A 22,302-nucleotide genomic window follows, 5' to 3' on the forward strand; every position below is an offset into this window, starting at 1 on the left:
GGACATAAGCATTTTTCATGTGGAATCTGTTGGAATCGTCCCTCAAGTACAGCCAAGGGCAATACATTCAATCTTGCAAGAGTAAAAGTGGATCTATGTGAAACTTTATATCAAGTTCAGGGCCGGTCTACCCATGAGGCAGGATGGTGCAGTTGCCTCAGGCAGCAGGCTCCAGACAGCTGGGAGGGCAGCACATCAGAGTGCCACTTGCTACCTTCTGCAACTTGTAAGCTCCCTCCTCCTCTGGTGCACACTGACTACCCCAGACCTGCCTGCTGCTGCACACCCACTCACAATTGCCAGGCAGCACAGGAGGATATAATTGCTCTTAGGGTATGATCTTATCTTTGGGTCATAGTGGGAGCCAGTGTGGTGTAGTGGTTAAGAGCAGTGGACTCGTAATCTGGCGAACTGGGTTCGCATCTCCGCTCCTCCACATGCAGCTGCTGGGTGACCTTGGGCCAGTCACACTTCTTTGAAGTCTCTCAGCCCCACGCACCTCACAGAGTGTTTGTTGTGGGGAGGAAGGGCAAGGAGAATGTTAGCCGCTTTGAGACTCCTTAAGGTCGTGATAAAGCGGGATATCAATCTAAAGTCTTCTTCCTCTTCTTCTTAGCCTTTGCCAACCTCATGACCTCTAGATGTTTCAGACTACAACTCCCATGGAGTGTGTGTAGTGGTTAGTGTGTCAGACTAGGACATGGGAGGCCTGAGTTCAGATCCTCACTTAATCATAAAGCTCTCACTGGGTCCGTCCAGAAGGCAACAGTCGGAAACAGTGTCTTGGTGGGAATGAGTGGAAATGTCCGGGAAAATCTGGACGTTTGGTAACCCATGTCGGAAATCTAGATTTTGATGAATTTCCTTAAAAATAGCTCCAAAACTTTTGAGATATATATTTTTTTGGGGGGGGGGGACCTCACAAAGTAATTAGTATTATTAGCAGTTATTATTATTTATTAAATTTATATACCGCCCTACTCCTGCAGGTCTCAGGGCAGTTGTGGGGATGGAACAAGGAGGAGAACCATGTACACCACTCAAGCTCCTTGGATAAAAAAAGGTAAGATATAAATGCAATAAATGAATATAAAAAAATAAATCTAGAGGTCACCAGGTTGGCAAGGGCTTGCTCAAGGTTTTAACAGATGAACCAGCCCCCATGCAACTCCCCCCCCTCCATAAAATAATGCAGAAGCCTTCAAAGTTCAAGCTAATGGGCTGCTTGATGGTTACGTCATTAGGTAATACCTGCACTCATATCAGTCCTAAGGAAATTATATAAAACCAGACATGAATATGGAATTTGGATGGTTGCAACAGTTAACTTTGAAGATAAATATCCATCAAGCTGTAATAAGACACATTATGGCTAGAGAAAATATTGCTCACATTTTCCCTTCAAGTGATTTTCCTTAACAGAAACGTGTGTCGAACTGAGGTTTAAACTTAGCAATTTAAACCTTCATAAAACAAACCTAGCAATAGCACTTTTTATTGAAATTCTAATGAAATGTATAGCAATGCCTTCTCACTCCTGTCCAGTCGCATTTAAATATGGCTGGCTTTTTATATTCTCTGTGGTGTTACAAAAAACACACGACGGCCACAAATTAATGAGCAGGCTAAAAGTCTGTCACAGCCTGATGGGGTAAAGCTCATCTAAATCGACTACATGCCGGATTTTTATGATATAGACATATTCAAAAGTGCAACAATAATTAAGCAGAGATATAACTGAGGAAGCATTTCCTGAAGCGTGGGGCTGTCGAAAAACTGTGGTGACTCCCCTGTGAGGAAGGCTTGCAAACTCCGGAGCTTTTTAGTTGAGGGGAAAGGCAAGGATAAGCGGAGGTGTATACAATTAGGTGTGGTGTGGAGAAAGAAGATAGAGAGAATGGTTTCTCCTTCTTTCATAATACTAGAACCAGTGGCGTAGTTGGGGGCTAGGGGGGCCATGGCCCCAGGCACAAATTTCAGAGGGGGCACAACCAGGTGCCCCCACAACAAGCTCCCTCTTTGAGGCCCAGAGCCGCCGGGAGGCAAGCTGCACTAGGCCCAGGCCTTCAGGGCCTTCAGTGGGGGCACCTCCTTCTGCTCATGGCCAGCGAAGGGATGCCCATGTTAGAATTCCTTATCTATGATTGCAGTCATGGGATCTTTGTCTTTCACATGACGGTATAGGTTTTGACTCCACAGAGTGGGACATGACGGAGACAGGATGTTTGTGTTACTGTGTTCCGTGAAGTGGGACTATTGTCCTTTGTTCTTTTTCTCTTTGCTGTCTGATGTTAGAGAGAGAGGGAGCCATGTTGCAGTGCTCCGTGTGTGTTTATATGTAAACAAAGGAGATTAGCCAAAATGCTGAGTTGCCGAGGTCTGTCACACATGAGGTGCGCAAACTTGGCGGATCCCTAAGTGTGCTGGTGTCTGTTGGCATCGGTTGCTGTGATGTTCGGGCTGAAGAAAGCTTTTGAAGCTCCTGAACGATTGACCAGGAGGGAGAGAATATGCCAGTCGGGCATGTGTCTCTACCAGGGTCCTACTCGACTGTAGGCTGAACTCCTGACAGCCCGTGCATGTGCCACCCCTGGGCCAGGAGGGAGGAAAGGAGGGGGAGGGCACCACCACTACCCACCAAGGAGGGAGAGGAAAGTGGGAAATCACTGCTGGAGTCACATGTGTTGCCCAGAGCACCTCACTGCAAGGACAGGAGGTACAAGAGAGTGTGCAGAACATATTTAAGAAATGCTGTTGTAAGGCTGGTTCAATCATGGCGCTGGTTGTATACATAGTGCCACCCAAATGCCCTGAGTCACATAAGCGGCTCATGTCTTATCCCTTGTTTTGGCCAGGACATAGGCAACACTGGCATGCTACGATGGCATTACTGTGAGTCAAGGAGCACTGGCAAAGCCTTATAGCAGCTTTTCTCGGGTCCCCAGATGTTGTTGGTCTACAACTCTCCATCAATCTCTGACCACTGGTCCTGCTAGATAGGGATGATGGGAGTTGTAGTCCAACAGCTTCTGGGGACCCAAGGTTGAGGAAGGTTGCCTTACAGTGATGCTCATAAGTTGATAATGGTATGACTAACGCATCCCAGTTTATAGGCTCCTTAAAGGACAAAAAGATCTTTCACTGTCCTGCTGCAAGAGTTCACTTTGTGCAATAGAACCTTTGCTGCAATAGGATAGTGAACAGTTATCTTGCTCCTGAAAAGGCAATTAGCCAAAGTACAATGAGCATACAGGATGCGGCTGGTGCTGTGGATTAAACCACAGAAGCTAGGGCTTGCTGATTAGAAGACTGGCGTTTCGAATCCCCGCGATGGGCTGAGCTCCCGTTGCTCAGTCCCTGCTCCTGTCAACCTAGCAGTTCGAAAGCACGTCAAAGTGCAAGTAGATAAATAGGTACCACTCCAGCGGGAAGGTAAACGGCGTTTCCGTGTGCTGCTCTGGTTCGCCAGAAGTGGCTTAGTCATGCTGGCCACATGACCCGGAAGCTGTACGCCGGCTCCCTTGGCCAATAAAGTGAGATGAGGGTCGCAACCCCAGAGTCGGCCACGACTGGACCTAATGGTCAGGGGTCCCTTTACCTTTACATTGAGCATACAATGTACTCCAGTATTAATTTTTATTTTTAACAATGTTTTATGGTTTAACTGTATATAAAATCTCTAAGAGGTTTACAAAAGTACAGAATTATGCAATCAAGTATTGTTCTGAGTCTCTGCTTCCCCATCTAGGTTTTTCTGCTCTCAAATGGTCCATCTTTGTTGATCTGTTTGTCCGGTTGATACATGTTTGTTTCTAAACTATGAGCCTACCAATGTCATGTTCAGGGTAAAAGACATTTGAAATGTGATGCAGGCTATATGCATACATGTGAACATCATTTTTCAGTTGTCATAGATGCAGCCAGTATCAGATGCAATGATACCTTTGGCATTCAAGTTATAGGCCAAAACATCTGGAGGGTAGGTTAATCTCAAACACTGGAAGAGAATTTATAACCGTGGCCTAGAGGGCTGATGGTGAGGAATATGTGCAATTCTGTTGAGAAAAAGTCTGGAGAGGAATTTGGAAAGAGGAGGAAATATCACGTTCAGAGGAACATTTGCTGTGGCAGAGATTGTGTGTCTTCAAGATAACCTTGCTTTTGGTGCAGGAAGGAGACATTTTCCTCTCTTGAATTTCTGCCTGTCTTCCACTTTTTAAAGGTACAATCTCCTTACCAGTGAAAAGGTGGCAACACGAATGGAATTAGAGATGACTTAATCTCTTATGTAATTGCAAGACCATGGGGTATGGTAATGTTTAAACTTTGTTCCAATTATTAAATCTTGGTTGTTGCATGTGAGGCATTTTAGAGTAAGTTCACAATGAGAAAGATTGATATTGAAAGATGCAATGATATTGAGAAAGTCAGGTGAGGAGGAAAGAGACATACAGTATAATAAACACCCTGAACTTTACAATTAAAAAGAGCTTGTGATTGTAGCTTATGTCTTATGCATAAGTATATTTGTTCTGGGTTTGATGTTCAGGCCACGTATCATTTTTCACTCCCAATTGGTCTTAGCCCAGGTGCAATAGATCTTTTCAATTACCATCACCACAGACAAAACAAACTCCAGTTGCTTCATCTTACTGAACTTTCGTCTTTGAATCATTGAAAAAGTCACTCCATCATGTCTAAAACCAGTTTGCTTTACTTAGAGTGCTTGTCAGGAAAGAAAACACACGCACTATCATTTCCCCTTCTTTCAAAACAGAAAGCCAACGCAGTTTCATAAATTTCAGGAGAAATGCAAAACTGGATCTATTATTTTCGAAGAGTTAAATGACATTGTTTCCTCAATACATTGGTTTCAAATCACCACCCTCAAATTAAAAAAATATTGCCACAATAGAAATAAAATTTGATGCACCTAATTCTCTTGTTGCAGTGGACCCATGTAAAAGGGTCACAAATTTTTTGAAATGAAAGGGACTTACTTCTGAGGAACTGTGTTTAGCATTGTAGTGTATAAGGATAGCTCCCTTCACTTGCTCTTATGCTCTGAAAGAGTACAAATTCACTTTTGGCACTGTGCATACATCAAATCTGTTGAGATTAATTGTATTCTTCAAAGAGCAGCAATAATCTGTCCTACATACTTCTTATGGCAAGGGAAGGAACTACAATTAAGTCTCTGAATTCTCTGTAGAGGGCGCTATTGATATTAAGTAGGGCGAAGATTATGAATTCTCCTGTTCCTGTCCTGTAACAAGAACAAAAGGCAGCTGTTATGCACTTCTGTACTTGTTCCTTTTCTTACACAATTGATATTATTATTTTTAAAAGCATTTTAATTGTGCTATATCTCATGTCTTATTCACTTACATACTATATATTATAGGCCACTGAAAAACCATGCTATTGATCCACTTTTGATATGGAGGCTGCAAGAAATTACTTTTCAGCTGCAGCCCTTTACTCATTTATCTGGGAGTTTCACTTAAGTCAAAGAGGATTACTTCTGTGTAGACATATATAGGATTGTGCAGCTCCTGTTTGCTTCAGATTCAGCTGTTTGCTTCAGATTCAGCTATTTCTTTTTACAGAACATTGTTTCTTGGAAGTCTCCTAAGGGCAATACAGTATATTGTATATTGGAATGTATTCACGATTCATGCATAACATGTGCAAAGATTTCTGTACACGTGGGCATCTTAACCTTGTGTATGTTTTAAGAATGAAGGGTGTTCTATGATGCTTCATTACAGGATTTAAGCTAATTGATCATACACTGCCCTGGGGCTCTACATTGAATGAATGGCAGGCAGTATAAAAATATATTTGAGAGAGGTAGGGGAAGCTACAGTTCTTGTGCAGGATGATCACCCTATATTGGGCAGGGCCTACTGCTCCTAGGTTGATTCTGAATTTTGCTCTGTTTGTACAAGAGTGGATAAAACTTATTGAAAAGATGTATTTCTATTGACTGTTTCCCATTGATCCTCTGCTGTGCTGTCAAAATAATAATAATAATTATAATAATAATTTATTATTTATATGGCCCTTAAAACTCCCCTCTTTCTATTCATTTGTACTAACTTTTGAAGGAGCTCAAGGTGGCTTACATGGTCTCAGTTAGTCCACAAACAACAACCTTGTGAGGTGGGTTAGGCTGAGAGGCAGTGACTGGCCCTAGGTCACCTGGCGAGCTTCATGGCTGAGTGAGGGGATTTGAACTCTGGTCTCCTGGGTCCTAGTCTGACACGCTAACCCAGCCTTTCTCAACCTTGGATCCCTAGGTGTTGTTGGACTACGACTCCCATGATTCCTGGCCAGCGTAACCAATGGTCAGGGATGATGGGAGTTGTAGTTCAAGAACATCTGGGAAATCCTGGGTTGAGAAAGGCTGCTCTAATCTCTACACCACTCTGGCTTTCCAAAAGGAAAAGAAACTATTAGTATTGTGGGAGACTATTATTTTTATTCAAAGTTTAGTTGCTGGGATGAAATACAACCTTTCAGTATAAATGTGTGTGATTTGTAGATCCACATACCCTACCCCCTTTAAAACAAAACACACAGGTATTTGCCACAGGGAACTTTTTTAGCGGCTATTGGTGGCCTGGAAATCTTGCAAAATCAAATTATGAAAATTCTCTCCGTTTAAAGAGGTGCCGTCCTATTGGCTGTTCCAGCAATTCCCAGGTGCTGAGTGATAACTAGTCTTGCCTGTCACTCAGCAAGCTGCCAGTGCCTGGTGCCATTAGAGCTGCTTGGGGGATAATTTCAGGGTGTGAATAAAAGGCGAGTCCTAACAAAGGTAAAACTCCACAACTGGGCAGCTTATTGATGCTACTCGCTCAAGAACTGTTGGCGAACAAGGCAGTTTTATACACGTCTTCTCAGAAGTGGGGCTTACATCCCAGTAAGTTTGTCTAGGACTGGAACGTTTTTTGGCGTATTAGTCCAGGAGGAAAAGAAGCTGCCACAACCTGTTCTTTCGAAATTGAATAAATGCCCCTTTGCTACTTGTATGCTGCTTTTCTTTGCGCCTGAGTTGCGAACCCACTCATAGCACCTCCTACCCTGGGTGGGCAAAAAGGAATACCAGCAACAGGTGTAAACAAACTGCACAAGACTCTGGGGTTTAAAATTGGCAGCAACTTTTATTGATTACAGATCTTTGGCCCAGGCATTGGGTGTTTATCCATTTTCCAGCCTTCCAGTTGGAGGGCTGAAGCTTAAAGCAGGGTTATGCTTGGGCACTGAGGCGGCGGACCTGAGTGAAGACTTCTCCACTCCGGTCTGTTGCCCAGACTCCACCCCCCCCAACCTGCCCATGATTGGGCGGTTTAAATTGAGGGCGATGGTGATGGGCCACAACTGCCGCTCACCCCAGGACCAGGTGAGCGGCCATTGCCAGACTTCCCTAGCAGTGAAGATACCGTACATTGTGTCTGAGAAAGATTGTCTTGTGTAAATGTTGTGCACATCTAGTATAGGGGGAGCCAACACGATGCCTCTGGTTCTTGTTCAACTCAAACTTCCATCAGCCCCGGCCAGCTTTGCCAATGATCAGGGATAATAGCACTTGTACTTCAGCGGGTGGCACTGTGGGTTAAACCACAGAGCTAGGACTTGCCGATCAGAAGGTTGGCGGTTCGAATCCCTGCGACGGGGTGAGCTCCCGTTGCTCGGTCCCTGCTCCTGCCAACCTAGCAGTTCGAAAGTGCAAATAGATAAATAGGTACCACTCCAGTGGGAAGGTAAACAGCGTTTCCGTGCGCTGCTCTGGTCCACCAGAAGCGGCTTAGTCATGCTGGCCACATGACCCGGAAGCTGTACGCCGGCTCCCTCAGCCAATAAAGCGAGATGAGTGCCGACTGGACCTCATGGTCAGGGGTCCCTTTACCTTTGCCTTACTTCAGCATAATCCAGAGGGCACCATGTTGGTGACCCCAACTTACAGATAGAGGCTTGGCTTGCATATAAGCCCAAGCCTGAACCATGGCTAAGCATAAACGGGCAAGTGTGCAGGTACTCAGAGGAAAAATGGTACCCCTTTCACTCTCTGCTATTGTTATGGTCTCCAGAGCTAAAATTCCTAAAATGTCAACATCAGCGATAAGAACATTAGTGGAGTATACAAGTTTGCAGAGAAACCTGGCAAAATTCACCAGTATAGGAAGACCTATATAGAGCTTTCAAGTTTCCCTTAGCTCTTCTTCAGTTAAAACAACCATTTATAAGATGGAAAATTACCACAAATTTACAGGTGTCATGGTTGTTATTTTACTAGCAATATTCAGGAGATGATACAACGGATTTTCTTAAAATCATTCACTAAAGAAAAATTGAGGGTGTAGAATTCAGTGTGGTGACTTTTAAACAACAAAAACAGCATCACATGAATTATCTTTGACCTGGACTTAGCTGGATATGAGCACATGCACTAAAACTAATGTTAATAACAGCACTGGAAATACAACAAACTTTTATAGAAGGACAGAAATCTAGCTTCAATGTTTACTGATCAGTGTTTATTGATTTTGAACACAAACTGATGCTAATGCCTTTCTAGAATACTGGCTACCTGTGTTGTTATATCAAGTAGCATCCTTTATTGAACTAGAGAAGAATAATAATAATAATAATAATAATAATAATAATAATAATAATAATAATAATAATAATACATTTATTTATACCCCGCCCATCTGGCTGGGCTTCCGCAGCCACTCTGGGCGGCTTCCAACAAAAGATTGAAGTACAGTAATCCATCAAACATTAAAAGCTTCCCTAAACCAGGGCTGCCTTCAGATGTCTTCTAGAAGTCTGGTAGTTGTTGTTCTGTTTGACATCTGGTGGGAGGGTGTTCCACAGGGCGGGTGCCACTACCAAGAAGGCCCTCTGCCTGGTTCCCTGTAACCTCACTTCTCGCAGGGAGGGAACCACCAGAAGGCCCTCAGCACTGGACCTCAAGTGTCCAGGCTGGTTCCCTGTAACCTGGCTTCTTGCAGTGAGAGAACTGCCAGAAGGCCCTCGGCGCTGGACTGATCAATGGGGATGGAGACGCTCCTTCAGGTATACTGGACTGAGGCTGTTTAGGGCTTTAAAGGTCAGCACTAACACTTTGAATTGTGCTCAGAAACGTGGGGCTTACTCCCAGGTAAGAGAGATTTAAGGCAAGTGCCTCTCCTGCAGACTGGCTTTTATGAAGCAGTAACCACATACCCGTATTTTTCGCTCTATAACATGCACCAGACCATAACACGCACGTAGTTTTTAGATGAGGAAAACAAGAAAAAATATATTCTAAACGAAATAGTGGATATATGATTTTTGTGGTTCATGCTGTGGCCACAGGCATGTGATCTGACAGTGCGTTTGGAGTAGCCCAGTGCAAAAATCCTGAGGATCCATGTGGATCCATGCTTTGCAACCACAGAGGAGGGAAGGAAGGGGAACCATGGATCCTCTGCTCACGACTGCAGCAGATCCCCCCCCCACCACCGCAGGCATTCGCTCCATAACACGCACAGACATTTCCCCTTACTTTCTAGGAGGAAAAAAGTGAGTGTTATGGTGCAAAAAATACGGTACAGTGGTACCTCGCAAGACGAATGCCTCGCAAGACAAAAAACTCACTAGACGAAAGGTTTTTCCGTTTTCGAGTTGCCTCGCAAGACGAATTTCCCTATGGGCTTGCTTCGCAAGACGAAAACATCTCGCGACTTTGTTTCCTTTGTCTAAATAATAATTCGCAAGACAAAAAAATCGCTAGACGACAAAACTTGTGGAACGAATTAATTTCGTCTTGCGGGGCACCACTGTACTTTCATAAGGGAAGCACTTTTGGGGATGAACTAGATGGTGACTGAGATAGGGACAAGTCATGCTCACCAAACTGGTATTTAGAAGGAGTGCAGTAATGGATTACTAAAGTCACTCTTTTCTCAGTCGCAGTCAGCCATCCCCGTGGTACAGTTGGTGATCTTATAGATCACAGGAATCTGCCTTATGCTGATTTCAGATCCCCGTCCATCTAGCATACTATTGTGTGTACTGACAGGCAGTAGCTCTCCAGCAGTTTCAGAGTTCTTTCCTATCCCCAAAGAATTCAAAACACAAAACACTTTTAGGTATGTGACTGGAAATAAGTGCTTGCAATATGCACTTGTTGCTATACCAAAATCACTTGACTTTCCATGTTGAAAATCCACAGCTAAATCCACCCTACGTTTTGCCTGCTTCTTATTTTGCTGGCTGCTCCAAAACTCCATGCCTTTGTGCTTCTGTTGTCACAGGGTGACTCAGTTACTCCTTCCTGAAGCCCTGTTTCTTTCTCCAGCAGGATGACTCAATTAATTCCCTGCCACTCTCTCACACAACTGGCCCTCTTGGCTTCAGTTCTCTGTTTCAGGAGCCAACCTATGTTCCCTAAACACAGACATGGACAAAACCATTCACCTTCAAGTCTCATTCTTGCCTTTATGGCTTGGGGACCAAACTTATCTCTTTCTGAGGCGATAATCCTTCAGTCTAGAGTTTGTACTCTTGTCATTTGCCTCACAATAATAGCTTTATTTTCAGGAGGATTGATCCCTTGTGTTATTGTATTTTATGTAAACCTGACAAGTTTCCTTTTTCATAGGACTGAACTAGTACACGAAGGAGAAAACAAAACATAATTAACTGAGCATTCTTCTAATTACTGAGTAATCTTCTAATTACATTTTCTGAATGGGGTATGATTTGTACTAATTCTTCCTACACTAGTGGTAAGGTAAAAAGGTAAAGGACCCCTGGACAGTTAAGTCCAGTCAAAGGCGACTACAGTGGTACCTCGGGTGAAGAACTTAATTCGTTCTGGAGGTCCATTCTTAACCTGAAACTGTTCTTAATCTGAGGTACCACTTTAGCTAATGGGGCCTCCTGCTGCTGCTGTGCCACCGCAGCACGATTTCTGTTCTCATCCTGAAGCAAAGTTCTTAACCCGAGGTACTATTTCTGGGTTAGCAGAGTCTGTAACCTGAAGCATCTGTAACCTGAAGCGTCTGTAACCTGAGGTACTACTCTATGGGGTTGCGGCGCTCATCTCGCCTTCAGGCCGAGGGAGCTGGCGTTTGTCCACAGACAGCTTTCCAGGTCATGACTAAACCACTTTTGGTGCAATGGAACACCGTGACAGAAACCAGAACACACAAAAATGCTGTTTACCTTCCTGCTATAGCGGTACCTATTTATCTACTTGCATGGGAATGCTGTTGAACTGCTAGGTTGGCAGGAGCTGGGACAGAGCAATGGGAGCTCACCCCGTCGCAGAGATTTGAATGCCAGCCTTCTGATCAGCAAGCTAGTGGACCAGTAGAACACTCCAGCATAGTAAATTTTCATTTTTATTGTGCCCCTGATAGGCCAGAAATGGCTTAACCCTCATACTGATGGGACACACCATTAGCACAAAGGTAAAATCAAGTGGAAATGGTACATGGTTGATAGAGCTTGGCTTAACTCCCTAAGGCGACTCATGACTCACCCGTTACCTGTGAAGGTGTCATGTTAAGCCTTTGAAATAGGCAGCATACAGTAATTCCTATTTGAGTTTATGAAGATGCCCCCTATGACTTCCCCCACTCTCTTGCCCCTCCACATTGGGGGCAAGGGTCTGACTAATGTCATTGCCAAGCACAGCACTAGAAATATGTAAGTTCAAGCCTGGTAAATGACTCAGATCAAGATGTACAGCGTAGGACTCCATGTGCATTGCCCTAACAGAGAGTTTTGCACAAACAATAAGCCAAGGGCAACAGTGAAATAGAAGAGTACATAGATAATATTTTTATTCTCAGAAAAACTTTCCAGGTACTCTGTTTCTGGACTACAAAAACAAATGGTTACTGAGAAGTTCAGCTCAGCTCCTTGCAAGGATAATACACTATATAAAGATAAGCAGAATGGCGTTATCATCAGAAAGGGTGTATATAAAGAAAGGGTGTGTATAAAGTAGAACTCAAAGCAGAACTCTTGAACATCTTCATCTCTTCCTCCCAAGCATCCCAAAGTTTGCAGAATGCGCAAACACCCTGTGGTAGCAGAGTAGTACTATCTCTCCCTGAAATATGGATACACTATTTAGTGACCAAGCAACTATTCCTTATTCAACAGATTGTCTACACACGAGACACTGTACAAGAATGGAGTTTGCACTCGGTGGGGGCTGTTGGCTACACCTGCAAATCCAAGTGAGCTTTGCTATGTACTTGTAATTTTTTCCATGTACAGATTTGGATCCTGCAAGGAAGAATCCCTTTTCTTTCTTTACTCCACTCCACTTTCTAGTACTGTACTCTTGGCCAGTGAGTTATGGTGTATTCTTCCTTGCAGGACCCGAACTATGGCGCATGGCAACACAACAAACAGTAATCAGAGACAGAGGGACTGGGTTGTGAGTTGCTGTTGTGCGGTGGTTGTTTTTTTAGTAGGTGTGTTCTGCTGCAACATGCCATTGATGCAATAACAATTCATTAGCAGTCCACACCTGATTACACTCTATTAGTAGCTTTGTGACGCTTCCTCAGTGTTACAGCAGCATTGCACTCTTGCACTGTGGCACAACGAAAGCATCACAAAGAATCCTGCTGTATTTGTGATAGAAAAAGTTGTAGGATTTCAGCAGGAAGCTACGGGATATGAACGGATTGGAGATGAAGCAGTGTTTCCTAGACACAAATGACATTGTAAGCAAAATCATTCCTCGGTAGCATATGCACACAAATATTCATGAGCGCACAATGAAAAGGATTTCTGGAGAGGCCCAGAGTCTCAATGAACTCTGTACCGTGGATGCAACATTAGCCAGACCCTCCAAGTGTCCCTGTTTTCCAGGGATGTCCCTGATTTAGAGAAGCCACCCCAGTTTCTGAATGAATGAATGAAACCTTATTTGCGCCAGCCACTGGCCATAGCAACAAAAGAACATTGTGATATACACAGAACAAAATAAAAAGTCGATTATATAAAACACAGTTTAGGGTCCTGAATCAGCAGTCAAGTAGTGGACCTTCTTCTGATTGCCCCAGCTAAGAACCTTGCAACCTTTGCTGTCATCTGCTCCTCTTGATCTGCCAAGAGAAAAGACACTGTGGCAGTGGTTGGGCGAGCCAGAAAGGACAAAAAAAGAGGGGTAATAATCTCGTTCCTTAGGTCTTTATAAAGAGTGCAAGCCAGGAGGGCATGCGCCACTGATTCGATGCTGCCATTTCCGCAGGGACATAAGCGTTTTTGTGTGTGAAATCTGTTGGAATCGTCCCTCGAGTAAATCCAGTTTCTGATTTGATCCTGGAATGTCCCACTTTTCCTTAGGATATCCCTATTTTCATTGGAGAAATGTTGGAGGGTATAAAGTTATCCATCCTCCAAGCTATCTGAAGGCAACCCTGTATAGAGAAGGGTTTTTTAAAAAGTGTTTTATTATGTTTTTATATATGTTGGAAGTTGGCCAGAGTAGCTGGGGCAACCCAGTAAGATGCATGGGGTATAAATAGTAAAATTATCATTATGGAATGGGACATGCCTACTTTCATCAGTGAAATGTTGGGGGGAAATGCATGCAAAATTCGTGCGTGTATTTTGCTGCCTCTGTTATGAGGAATTTCTTTTTATTATTCTTTGATCTTAAAACTCCATTCACATTCATAATCACAAAGAATAAAAACAACTCAAGATTCTTTCGAATCTCAAGACTTCCCTCCTCCCCTCCGTGGGTTCTTTGAGTCACTTTTTAAATAAAAAATCCTGCATATTATAAGTTCAACTAATTTACAATCCTCCATTATACCCAAAGTCTGTGTAACATTGCAAGTGTTATTTAAAACCCGCCAAAGAGCTCAAGTGTTTACAGTGGTCTTTCAAATATAGTGTAAATTTGTCCCAATCTTTATTGAAGTTCTGACCCACCTGTTAGGAGGAATTTCTAACAGGTGAGTAGGGCTGGGGCATATGGAGTGGAGGAGCACACAGATGGCAGCACTTTTATTTTCAAACTCACCTTGACCAACCCAGTTCCTTTCCAGGACCAATTAAAAGGGCTTGGTTGACCTAAAAGAACTCTGAAGTGGTTGGGGAACTCAACACCTAAAGAGCTGCTTTTTCCCAGTCAGCAGCAGACAGCTGATGATGACGAGGGAGAGGCATGTGGAGGCAGCATGGCTGGTGCGGTGCAAGCGTGCCAGTGGAGCCAATCTAGTGCTTCTGCCAGGGTGTCTGCACTGTGCCAACATTGCTGCCACCACTCAGACCCAGTATCCTGCAGCAACTCAGTGAAAGGAAGGTCAGGTGAACTTTCTGTATGTACCGTACCTACCCTTGCCCTATGATCGTTAACAGAGGCACTTCTCTGAGTGCCCCTCAAAATGATAGTGTCAGTGAGGGAGAGGGCATTGTCAGCAGTGCCCCCCCCCCAATTATGTGGAACGCTTTCCCTAGAGAGACTCATTTGGTGCTTATTTTAGTGTGTGTGTAAGGGATGCGGGTGGCGTTGCGGTCTAAAAGACTGAGCCTCTTGGGCTTGCCAATCAGAAGGTTGGAGGTTTGAATCCGCACAACAGGGTGATCTCCTGTTGCTCTGTCCCAGCTCTTCCCTACCTAGCAGTTCGAAAGCACACCAGTGCAAGTAGATAAATAGGTACCGCTGTGGCAGGAAGATAAACCGCGTTTCTGTGCACTCTGGTTTCCGTCATGGTGTTCTGTTGAGCCAGAAGCGGTTTAGTCATGCTGGCCACATGACCCGGAAATCTGTGGTGGACAAACACCGGCTCCCTTGGCCTGAAAGTGAGATGAGCGCCACAACCCCAGAGTTGCCTTTGGCTGGACTTAACCGTCCAGGGGTCCTTTACCTTTACCTTGCCTTTGTGTGTGTGTGTGTGTGTGTGTGTGTGTGTGTGTGTCTGTCTGTAAGACAAAGACAAACAAAACCTCTCAGGTATTCAAACATCTCTTAATATTGTTTAACATAATTGATGTTCCATTTTAGTCACTAATGAATAATGTCATTTTGGACAGTTTTAAACTTTTGTAACTGGGTTGATTTTTGTTAAGACAGTTTGCCGGGGTTTAGATTTGGGTCTGTGTTGGATTCTATCAACCGTTGGCTTGGCTTTACTGATGTATTGAGTTTCTGTCCATTTTATTTTTGTCTATCCGTGCATATGGCCTGATAATATTTGTTATTGGGTGAATCACAAACTGAATCACACAACACAGATAAGCAAGTCCCATCGAAGCCCTCTATTGCTAGACCCAGTCTCTGCCCAGCTGCTTTCCATTATTCATTCCTATCTCCATGTCTTTCATAACTTGTCTGCAAGCAATCAAGCCATCATTTGAAACTTAGAGGAGCAAGGAGGTTCTCCCCATCGCTATCATTCAGGCCACAAGTGAGTTCTGCAGCAGTGACCAATGAGAAAGCAGCTGTTTCCCAGAGGTGGGGGCTGTTGCTCTGTTTTCCTCTTGAGCCTCTCAGAACTTCTCATGATGGATAGGAATGGAGCAGGTGTGTCTAGCATGGAGATAGTTGCACCTGTTGCTTTGCTGTCTGTTGGAAAGCTTTCAAAGGCACAGGGACTCAAGAGAAACAAAACATTGGCAACATCCTGTTTCTGTACCTCCATGCACCTCTGATCCAGCTTTGAAAGATAGAGATCTGATTCTCCACCCCGCCGGTTCTGCTTTCTCTTGATAGTTAGCAAATTAGGAAAAGAGTCTCTACAGTTCAATGAGCTGGCCTCCTAACTAGCTAACTAGAGTGGGAATCATTTCTTTTCAAGTCTTCTCTGCCACCACCACTTTTATACAAGCTGCAAGGAAATGTAAACTTCTGTAAAAAGGCTGATTCTCTCAAAGAAGAGAGTTAGCATTGGGTTACCAGATCTTCACCTTGGGGAGGAGGTACCTCTGCATTTAATTCAAATTGCACCAAGATATCAAGAAGAACTTGCAATCTCCAGTAAAGGGGTTTCTCAACCACTTTTTTCATGCTTGCTGTGGCCAGCAGGGTTATAATTGTCCTCCACAGCATGGTTACTGCATCTGGTAAGGATACATTTGTAAGATAAGAGGACCAAATCTTGATGCGTTTATCAATTTTTTTCATTCAACTGCAGATCTTAAAAAGGTAAAGGTACCCCTGACCATTAGGTCCAGTCGTGGACAGCTCTGGGGTTGCGGCGCTCATCTCGCTCTATAGGCCGAGGGAGCCGGCGTTTGTCTGCAGGCAGCTTCTGGGTCATGTGGCCAGCATGACTAAGCTGCTTCTGGCGAACCAGAGCAATGCACCGAAACACCATTTACCTTCCCGCTGGAGTGATACCTATTTATCTACTTGCACTTGACGTGCTTTTGAACTGCTAGGTGGACAGGAGCTGGGACCGGACAACAGGAGCTCACCCCGTCACGGGGATTCAAACCACCAGCCTTCTGACTGGCAAGCCCTAGGCTCTGTGTTTAGACCACAGCGCCACCCGCGTCCCAGATGATCCTAACCAACATCAAATGGGGGCAGGGCGGTCAGCTCACCTTATCCTTAACTTATTCTTAACTCTAAAGAAACAACACCTAAGCATTTATATTCCTTTGATACAGATAACATGTGAAACAAATGATCTGACAGCTTTCAAATGCTATTGCTTATGAGGAAAGAGTCTTTTTTTCCTCTAGCAACAAGATTATCGTAAGTGTTAAAAGTAATGATGATATTAATCAGGTCTGGCAGCAATTTAGAAAATCACATGGTTGATAATTTTATATCTTTAAAATTGCATGTAAAATGTAGTGGAGACCCTATTAACCATTAATTTTGTGACATCAGTAGGTTTTTTTTTTACTTGAAACGAATGTATGACATACACAGCTCCTTTAATTATTGCAATACCTTTACTTTCCACTTCATCATATATTTTACTGGGATGACTAAGATTTTGGAGGCTTGCTGAAACAGCTCCAGTATTAGCATTACTCACAAAAAGTACCCTCAATCTGTCTCATCCCAATCAAAATTCTGAGGGGCTTTAAATTTCAGACACCTTTTTCATTTTGACTGAACGTTGGGTGCATTTATGAAAGCTATTTTATTCTTTCAATTACGGTTTTGACCTACTGAGTCAAAGAGGAAGCCCCTGACATACACAGACAGGCTGGTCTTGTGGCCCTACTACATGGTGGCTAGTGTATCAGGGCAAACATAATGTAGTCACCATCATATGCATCAAGGCAGGTGTGGAGAACCTGTGAGTCTCCAGGCATTGATGGACTCCAGCTCCCATCAGCCCTGTTCTGCAGGGGCAACAGTCAGGGATGAGGCCAGTTGTAGTCTAACAAGATTTTGAGGACCACAGATTCTCCATCCTTGCATTAGGTGGTGGTCAACAAGACTGAACTGCTGGGACCTTTTGCATCTTCATGGCTATGTAGACCCACAGGCACTGACAACTGATACAGTGGTACCTCAGGTTAAGTACTTAATTCATTCCGGAGGTCCGTTCTTAACCTGAAACTGTTCTTTTTTTTTTTTTAAATAATTTTTATTAATTTTCCAAACATATATTATACACAAACAACAAAACAAAACAAAACATACACACAAATAGACATGTATAATTTCATAAACTCATTTTCCTTCACCTTATTTCCCGGACTTCCCCATACCTCCCTTTTTCTGCATCCTTATTTTTCCCTTATATCAGCAACCCTCCATTTAATTAATTAATTCATCTTCATTGTAATTCCCTTAAATTTATGATATACAGCTGCAATTCTCTGTTTCTTAACACCATAGCATCTCAGCACTCCTCAATATTACAACAGTTTTTAAGATATATTTTAAATTTCTTCCAGTCTTCTTCCACTGTCTCACTCCCCTGGTCTCGGATTCTGCCGGTCATCTCTGCCATTCCCATGTAGTCAATCACCTTCGCTTGCCATTCTTCCAGAGTAGGTAGCTGCTGCGTCTTCCAATACTTTGCCAGAAGAATTCTTGCTGCTGTGGTAGCATACATAAAGAAAGTTCTGTCCTTCCTTGGCACCAATTGGCCCACCATGCCCAGGAGAAACGCCTCTGGTTTTTTAGAAAATGTCCATTTAAGGACCTTTTTAATTTCATTATAGATCATTTCCCAGTAGGCTTTAATCTTCGGGCAGGTCCACCAAAGGTGATAGAAAGTACCCTCAGTCTCATTACATTTCCAACATTTATTATTGGGCAAATGGTAAATTTTTGCAAGTTTGACTGGGGTCATGTACCATCTATAGATCATTTTCATTATGTTTTCTCTTAAAGCATTACAAGCCGTAAATCTCACACCAGTGTTCCATAACCTTTCCCAGTCATCAAACATAATGTCATGACCTATATCTTGTGCCCATTTGATCATAACCGATTTTACTGTTTCATCTTGTGTATTCCATTTCAGCAGCAGATTGTACATTCTTGACAAGTTCTTAGTATTGGGTTCTAACAGTTCTGTTTCTAATTTCGACCTCTCCTTCTGAAAACCTATTTTCCTGTCTTGTTTAAATACCTGAAACTGTTCTTAACCTGAAGCACCACTTTAGCTAATGGGGCCTCCTGCCGCCGCCACGCCGCCGGAGCACGATTTCTGTTCTCATCCTGAAGCAAAGTTCTTAACCCGAGGTACTATTTCTAGGTTAGCGGAGTCTGTAACCTGAAGCGTATGTAACCTGAAGTATATGTAACCTGAGGTACCACTGTAGTTTGCGCAGAGATCTTCTGCCTCTAGAAATTGCACTGCAGGAAACAAAGCAATCGGTGCCATTTCCCCCATCGCTGCCGCACCTGTTACCTTCCTTTGCATCCTTCCATTAGCTTTTGTACAGTGCCTGGAGATATACAGGTGGAAGGTGATTAATAAATATTATTAATAAGCATGTGAACGGATGGGCCACAGCTCATCTGCATTGCATGCAAAAAGGTGATGCTATGGGAGAGGACAACATCCCTCTATTTCTTTAAATACTGAACTGCCTCTTGAGGCAAGTCTCCTTAAGCAGCTGCGCTAACTCCTGGTCACTTTCCTTGCACAATTCAATGTACTAGTTTGGAACCAGGATCCCTGCAGGGTCTCTTTCCTCCATTTCCTTCTGCCCATTCACTGAAGCTCTTGGCCAGGTGTGTCTGCTGACTGACATGTGGGAATGGGGGGGGGGGGAGCTGCAGAAAGAGGCTTACTGGTGATGGTGGACCAGTTCCAAGGAGCAGGGGAGGGGCAGCTGAAGGCAGAAATTGATGCAACAAGAATTTTTAAAGATTTAGTCCCAAGGGTATGTGTGCATGTGCCTGTGTATATATCCATGTGTAACCTTTGGGCTCCACTTCAGGCAGCAAATTGTCTTGGGCTGGCAAGGCAAGAAAGGCTTGCCCAGTACTGTATGCAGCTGCCGTTGGAGATTTTTTTGCACAAGGTGACAAAGTCCAGGCTTTAAAAAAGTATTTTATCCTTGAATCAGCTGATCCGATGCTGGTGCTTTGAACTGTTGTAGTAGCGTATGTCTGACTTTTATATTGTTGATTGTTTCATTGAAATATTTGGTGCAAACAAACTTGAAAAAATATATATTTGAAAAGTGAATTATTATTATTATTATTATTATTATTATTATTATTATTATTATTACATTTTATGTTTTCTCCAACCTGATGATCACCCACCCTTTATATTGTTCATTATTCTTGCAGCTCCAGTAGCAAAAATGACCTAAGACTCCAGATGAGTGCTTGCACCAGGGGACTTCTAAGGATTCCAAGGCAAGGTAAGTGTTACTACATGGACCATTCCTACTTTGGGGGTGCCCTGGGCAGTTATTTTTGCAAAAATCTCTGTCTGTGCTGGGTGACCTTTCACCAAAGTCCTTTACTGCGCACTTTGTAGGCTCACTGTTCTGCTGAGATGGGGACAGTGTGGTGCAACTCTAACAGCGCATCTGAGTGTATGTTTTGCGTTCCCTTGCTGGACACAGGACTCCAGGTCTGACCAAGGCAGAATAGAATGGTACTATTACTTCCCATGATCCGGACACTATACTTCTGTTGATGCAGCCTAGAATAGCATTAGCTTTTATTTGCTGCTGCTGCTGCATCACACTGTTGACTCATATTAAGCTTGTGGTCGACAAAGGATCCCAGATCCTTTTCATGTGGACTACTGGAAAGCCAGGTGTCCTCCTCCTTATATTTGTGCAGCTGGTTCTTCCTGGCTAAGTGCAGAACTATTTGTCCCTATTGAAATTCATTTTGATAGTTTTGGCCCAGTTTTCCAATCTGTTAAAGTCATCTTGAACTCTGATTCTGTCTTCTGCAGCATTGGCTTCCCCTCCCACTTTGGTGTCATCTGTAAATTTGATGCGCATCCCCTCAAGTCCTTCATCCAAGTAATTTATATTTACCTTTATTGTATGGTCATACTTTTTGTGGTATCAAAGGTGCATTTTAGTAGCACTTCAAAAAACACCTTTTGCTCTTACTCAATTCTATGTTTAAGTCCAACTCTGAAGGTTGGGATATGCATACCTTTTTTTTAGCGACCTGGGTTTGGTACCCAGATCTCCCAGATCCCAAAATTTTCTTTACAGTGTTGGGACCAAAACAACACAAGTGATTTCAAATACGCAGCAATTCTTTGAGAAGGGGATGCTTAAAAATATGACAGTTTATTTCCAGTCAACTATGAAGTACGTACAACTCTTTCCTAACTGGCCCACCTTGGATTGGGGTTCAGAATCAGAATTGGAAGAATCTTTATTTGCATCAGCCACTAGCCATAGCAATGAAATAAAATAAATTCTACTGAAGATAGAGGTAAAAACTTAATTATACAAAATACATTATGGAGGTTTACATCAATAATCAAATAATAGATCATATTCTAATTGCTCCTGCTATCCCCCCCCCCCCCAGTTCTTGCTATCACCTGATTATCTTGATCTTCTAGAAGAAAGGCTACAGTAGCAAAGGTTGAACAACCTGGTTCGGATAGTAGCAGAGGGGTGATAACCTCACTCCTCAGTTGGATTGGGAAAAATAAATAAAATATTATTATTATTATTATTATTATTATTATTATTATTATTATTATTATTATTATCCCACCTCTGCTGTTCCTCATTCCCTAAGAGGGGCAGAAAGCCTTTTTTTTTTTTTAGGAGGCAAGTGAAAGACTAGGCCCCCATTTACACAGGAGAGACCCTATAGCTCTTTTCCTTGGCAGCAACTGACTCCAAGACCCACAGTGCCTGGCAGAATAAATGCTCCTTACATCAGGTGTCAGTAGAGAATAAACTGGCCTGACCAATCTTAGCCCTTTGAAAAAGAAGAGATGGTCAAAATTTTATTTCCTACATGGCTGCTTCTGTCAATCAGGCCTCAAATAGTTACCCATAAGAAACTGAGGCTGCAAAATCCAAAGGTAACAGTATGATAATAATTTAATTAGGACTTATTAAAATATTACAAAGCAGAGAACAAGCTTTGTTCTTCTCAAATTGAATGTAAAGCAAAAAGCAGCAAAATTTGGATAGAGGTGCACAAACTGATCATGATGTAACCTCCTTGCAATTTGTAGCAAGAGGGTTACACAAACTTGCATTCCAAACCTCATGCACGTTTTCCCGGGTCTGGAAGTACCGGTGGCCGAAACGGGACATATGTTTAGGTATGCGCAAGACCAGAGTACTGAGTTCAAGGGAGCCCATTCCGGGCTACATGCAAGATGCCAGCAGGTTGCTGCAAAACAGAGTTCAGGATGCACCGAGACTAGAGCTACTGAGACGACCCGCCTCGCCATCTGTGTTGTGTAGTGGGCAGTGCGCCCTCTGCACGTGCTCAGAGGCTTCCTTTCTCCTGTTCTTCAGCGTTCTGGGGTCGAACCTCGGCTCAGATGAAGTCCTGGGGGGTGGGCTACACCTCTTCAAAAACTGCACGTGTGAATGGGCGCCGTTGCACGAAGCCCTTTTCTCCGCCGCCTCCGGCAACTGCACCGGGGAGGCTCCCTGGGACTTCTCCCGCCCGCCCTCCTTCTCCCCCGGGAGCGGAGGTGGGGGCTCGCCGCTTTCCAGCTTCCTTCTCCCGAACCCATCTAGCCGGAGATTTTTTCCAAGCTGACTCACAGAACTAAGGGCAGCGTCCTGTCATCCCCGGCGCGGCAAGCTGTTGCTTGCGCCGCTTGCGCTCTCTGCCTTCGCCCTCCCTCTCCTCCTCCTCCCTGCGCCCTGAATGGCTGGAGGGGAGGC

This window comes from Podarcis muralis, chromosome 12 (genome assembly GCF_964188315.1).
Source record: "Podarcis muralis chromosome 12, rPodMur119.hap1.1, whole genome shotgun sequence".
Classification (NCBI taxonomy): Eukaryota; Metazoa; Chordata; class Lepidosauria; order Squamata; family Lacertidae; genus Podarcis; species Podarcis muralis.